We start from the raw sequence: 6,000 nt of genomic DNA, 5'->3' as shown, positions 1-6,000 counted from the left end.
TTACTACTCCGGAGATACACATTGGCCTACAATTGACTACATCGATCTAGCTGCACTCTTGTTTGGGTAATTATTTTGCCTTCTTTCAACTTATAAGGATGCGAAGCTCAATTTAAACAATCAGGTTTGGGATAGCTAATTCTCCAGCATATTCCTTCAATAGAATTACATATATCTCGACCAAACCTACTACAATGTTAGCATCAAGCTCTTGCAAAATTTCAACACCTCTATATCTTCCTCCGCTATCAGTTCATTCCAATTCACCTCAGATTCTCCACAACTAATGGGTGTCAGTAAGGTATACTTTTCCAAAATGATTATGTAATAACTCATTTATTTCCAATGAAATTAACTTCTGCCATCTGTATTTATTAACGTTATCCTGCAATGATTATTCTTTAGTTTCCTCGTCACATAAGGAAAGAATTCTTTCAGATCTTCTGTAACGTATTCAATTAACTTGTTTTCATAATCTCATTTCACTTTCCTTACCATTATTATCACTCCCGTGTTTTTCTGCTTCCTCCAGTCTTTCTCCTTTCTCCTTCCCCCATAGTTAAAATCATAGTTACGATGATAGCCCTTTCTTTATCGACAAGGTTAACTGCCTGCGGAGTCTTCTTTAGTTGACCATAGCTTATAATAACACTCAGCTATTCATTTTATCCTGCACACTTTTACTTAACACAAACAAATTTAGTGGAATTACTCACAGCATCGCAGTTATTCTCAACTTCTGATGATCATCATCCTGTTTTCTACCCACTACAGGGTGAAGGCCTCTTCCATTGCAGGAGGGTTGGACTACTACTCCCATGGTGACCCAGTCCATCTTGGGAGAGTGCCTTTATACTTGGATGAATGAATGTATGAAGATAGAAGACAATCACAAAGATCCATGCCTAGGCGGGATTCGAACCCGCAGCCTCTTGGCTGGAGAGCAAATACGCTAGCCACTCGGCCAACCAGACTGGTTCCCAATAATTGTTATAACTCTATAATTGTTAGTAACATCCACCCCTCCCTTTTTATTCTACCTGCCTTCCCTGATTAGAATGTATATCCCTCGCATTCTTTTCCTCTAAAGATAGGCTGACCATATTTCCTTGAAACAAAAACGGGACAATAGGATGGCAGAAACGGGACGAGGGTTATGTAATATTCTGTATTCATGAAAAAGTAAGATGATAAAAAAGTTTTATTATTTTATTACATAAACATATTGAGCGTACCATTCTTTAGTGACAGAACCCACACAAAAATTAAGGTAGATATAGAGGGGGATTATTTCACGACGATCATACAATGAATATTTCTCCGATGAAGTCATGTTTCAGCAGCAAATTTTGGTCTTTAATACCTTATCATAAAACTTCTCACACTCCATGACACAGTTTTGTCTTAAAGCTAATAGCCCTCATTGTCCCAACAAACTTAATCTAGATTTCTCCTTTGTCTACATACTGTTCATAACAGAAAATATTCTCTCAGCAGGTGCTCTACTTCCTGGACGACAAAAAATAAACTACAATATTACAAAAGTCTTGAAAGTTTAGCCGTTTTTCGCTCATTTCAGAAACAATCTGTGCCCATCTATCAAATGCAGGAATGTTTTATTTATTGCATATGTCCAACTGCCTCACAATTATAGATTTTATGAGGGTCCACTGATCGAATACACGAGTTTCTTTTGTTTCTGAGCGTGCAATGAGTCCCTCGTTCAGGCTGTCCTGTATTTCTTTCCATTCAGGGGTCTTCCTTAATAGGACCTACTCGAGCTTCTCGGTGTTTCCTAAACTGCACTTCCACTTGTTGACATATTCTAAGCTGGTTTCATAGAAATTCTCAATTACCTCGAAAAATTTAGTTTCATTTATTTCTCCTGAATCTACTACATTTTCATTTGGTTTTTGACATCAGTAGTTACTAACACTTCACTTTTTCTGGACTTTAAATTGTTTACAAGATTTTCAATGTTCATGGCTACTTCTGTAGCTGAAATATTATCTCTTATTTAAATTATCTTTTTCAATTAAGCTAATCTATGTTTGGAACGTAGACACGCGATCTCTTGTAAATGACAACCACAGTTTCAAACAGTCTTCAAACAATTTTCGCAACATAACAGAGCATTTTTCTTGAGAAAGAAAATAAGAATGAACCCATCAAATATGCTTAAAATTCTGTCAACGGATGGACCCAAGGACAAAAATCTTGTATTTCCATGCACTAACAATTTAGCGTAATTGTTTCCTGCAAAGTCACAAACGTTTTTCAGTTCTTCAACTCTGACTGAGTATATTTGAAGTATTTGCATGCTTTCACTGCAAAGCATTCAATATCATTTGGTAAACCGTCGACAGCACACTGGAACAATTATGTATAATGTGTGCTCCACAACCAATACTGATAATCTGTTTTTTTTTATATCAATTTTTTTTGTTTGTTTGATGCATCTAAACTGACTGTAATGCTTTTTGTTTTATTCATATTCTATTACTTCGCTGAATATCTATTTAACGTTGGCAATTATTGCTCCTGATTTGGTTCGTTCTGAAGAAAATTTTGGTTCATAAATTTTATTTATCAATGTCGACAAGCAGTCATTTGCGCCAAAACCTTGGCCATGACGCACAGTATGATAAGCAACAAGAGCTTCACTTGCTGCAATTTTATCGCTTTCACTCTCACCGTCACGTCTCACCATAAATGAACTGATGTTAAATGACGCCAGGGTCTTATCAGCATCCTTATGTTTCTGACTATGCAGATGCTGGTTGATGTCGCTTCTGCCTCCATGAGCAACAGAAAAATGGACATTACAATGTTGGCATACCATTTTTGTTCCATCACTACACAGCTTGTCCAGTTTAATAAATTTAAATTCTTTTTGGAGATCGTAATTAAAACTGCAGTTTCGCATCTTTGACATTGCAAGGATAGAGTTAAAACTTTTAAAAAATAACACTTAAAACTTTAAAAAATATGAAATTTAAACCACCACCATTGAACAACAAAGCCACCGGTTACCATACAGGCAAAACAAAAACTAACGCTACAGCAGAACAAACGCCGCGTCTGAGACTCGCAAGTGTTGTCAACATGTTTTTTTTTTTTATTTTCTCTGAACAAATCACTGCAGATATGATATTTAGTATCGAACAATGCGACTCCATGGTTATAGAAATTACTGGTATCCATGATATTGATATACGATTATAAGTTATGTAGGTTATGAATAATAATTTATGATTGAAATATTAAAGTATTTATAGTTTTAAAGCATTTATAGTTTTTATTAAAAACGGATAAAATTGACAATTTTATTAAAGCGATGGAACGGCTGGGAAATATGAAAAAAATGGTATTGTCCAGTTCAAATTGGTACATATGGTCAACCTATCTAAAGATAACATCTTTCAACCAGATCTCACTAATGTGAGTAATTTTGGGTTTATCTGTATTTAATAATCGTAAGAATTCTTCTCATTTATTCCTGATGCTTCTAGCATTAGTGAACATGCATGATGATCAACCGTTGGCTGAATGAGTTTTCAAACTACTTAATATCTTACCCATTATCATATTTTTTTCACATTTGACGCCCGTAGACGGAGTATGGTTACTCCTGTACCTCACCGGATTTGGGAAGTGGAACTTTCTACTAGAAGAAGTGGTCGCAGTTGCCCTTTCCACACAGAATAAGTAGGAGAATCGCATACGTACATACATCCATGCCATTGGCGAGATTCGAACCAGCAGCCTCTTGGCTGGAGAGCGGATACGCTAACCGGTTAGCGTATCAACCATCTTAATTGGAAATAATTATGAATCCCACTTCTCATATCGCAATTCCCCACACTCGTATAGAAGCGAACTCATAACCCATCCACGCCCTTCGAGACGATCCTTGCAGTCACATCACACATCCCACCACATTCGCTACACATCTATTGTAAGAATCCACACTAGGATACCTAATGTCTGGTTTCGTTTTTCTGTAAGACAGATTCTTTTCAACCCAACAACAATCTATCCAGCTTCTCATTACCACTCTCGCTCAGGTGCAAGCTATATTCTTACTGAGTTATCTCATATATCAGTACAAACGAAAGACATCTTTCTGAGATGTTTTCATCTTTGATAATCTCCAAACAATTGGGGTCGATTTTGATGGTATAGCATCATTGGCAGACCTCACAATGTTTTGACAAGAAGCTGCAAGGATGATAAACTGACTTGCAACTTTTGAGCGTTGTTCATACCTTGTAGTTGAGAATACTAATCATGAGACTCATGATTACTTGGCTAATGATAGCAGGCACACCGGATGTATCGGAATGCATCATCCTGGAAACAGTAATACCTTCATGCGAACGACCATCAAAAGGTGAAACAAGAGATACTTCATATACGACTGGGACGGCAGGTTCGATATCTTCTTTTAGATAATCAACAGTGTATGTAGAAGTGAATAATATAGAACAAGGAGCTACTACTTAACTATTTCCACGTGATTTTATGAGATAAAGTTGAGTGTCGCTCACCTAATCCAACAGTAGCAAGAATGTGCAGCTCATTTGTAACTGATATTGACTATCAGAAGACAGATATACCGAGCAGCATAGCTAGCACCCTTGTCAAATTAGTAGTTGAGTACCTTTATAGTTTAATAATTGATAATTTGTAATATATTCTGCAATTGTCGCCCTTCTGATACTAAATCCCTTGGCAACTGCCCTTGCCGAAGTGTTCCTACTCCACTGGATACTCTGTCTGTTGTTATTTCCTTTACCATTAACTGGGGAAGTGAGTACATCAATTACTGTATCCTAACCAGATAGTAAGGATACAGTAATTCATTCTACTATAAATGAACTCCGTAAAGATAGAAGTAATTTTTGAATTGGACTAGGTTGTATACACTTCATTGGGGAACAGAAACCCAAGTTAGTGAATAGTTAGTTGCTGAAAACTCCGACAGTCTTTTACTTGTGATCACCTTTACCTTCTGATAACATCCATACGCACATCTAGTGTGTCTTGTTCATTAATTCTTGATGTCACCTTTTCCTAGGGTCGAATTTAAGCAAACGCTACAGCTTAAGGCCTCACATCATTACAATAGCCTCTGAGATGGTATTAAACCTAAAATTTACTTAGAAAAGGAAGTTCTTCAAAAGTTATAACTGAAGGCCACAACCACCTTAAATTCGATCTTGCCTTTTCCTTTATGCATTTACTATTAGAATTCCTAAGAAATCTTGTAATATCGCTAATGATTGTACTAAATTATGTTTTAAAAAATAGTAAAGAGTACAGTTCTAATTCTACCAGCGAAGTGACTTACATTTTGTCTCTGAATAAGATAACATTACAGTTGTTCCTGAATTTGACTGTAGATGACGCTGCTCTGTAACTCATATACACGTGGTTCTAAATATGTTCGTTTTGCGTAGTTTTATGTACGCTATATTATTATATGGACTAGTTATTATTATACAGGAAACTGCATGGAATCAGGAACTAATGGGAGGCTCTCGATGATAACATGATTTTTTTTGTGGGCTTAAATATTTGTTTTCTAAATGCTTGTGATGTTTCAGAAATGTTTGAGGTATGATGTAAGCTTCATATATGTATATATATATATATATACACACTCACTCGTTGATTTGATTTTTGTATATTCTGATTGATTTTCTGCGTATCGTATTTTATAGCTCATGTTTAAGGATGTGGAAAATAGCATGGAGTTCTTAGAACATCGTTCGTCATTTCATTAAGAAACGAGATTGTAACTGAATCTCAAAAAAAAAAAAAAAAAAGTTATCCATTGAAGTAACATTTAATCAGATTCACTTCACCACATAATTAAAAAAAAAAAAAATACGTTAAGGCAATTTTTTTAGAATTCATGAATTTTCGGGTGTGAAAAAAACTAAAAATGAATGAAATTTTGCTGAGTTAAGAAATAAAAAAAAAAACTGGTAGCTG

General features: G+C 35.6%; 1 protein-coding gene across 1 annotated transcript in view; it reads left to right on the top strand.

The window, feature by feature from the left end:
• The first annotated feature begins 5,449 nt into the window (after positions 1 to 5,449).
• LOC150095056 (ATP-dependent RNA helicase DHX33-like) overlaps positions 5,450 to 6,000 on the top strand; it is a 202,020-nt gene continuing 201,469 nt past the window's right edge. Inside the window, exon 1 of the mRNA XM_090410944.1 lies at positions 5,450 to 5,620. The gene's annotated coding sequence lies outside the window, so the exon portion shown is untranslated. The remainder of the gene's footprint in view (positions 5,621 to 6,000) is intronic.

Source organism: Typopeltis vanoorti, chromosome 21 (genome assembly GCF_054136105.1).
Source record: "Typopeltis vanoorti isolate ZY-2024b chromosome 21, IOZ_Tvanoo_1.0, whole genome shotgun sequence".
NCBI lineage: Eukaryota > Metazoa > Arthropoda > Arachnida > Uropygi > Thelyphonidae > Typopeltis > Typopeltis vanoorti.
Note: the sequence above shows the minus strand (reverse complement) of the source record. Positions and strands in the feature narration are given on the sequence as shown.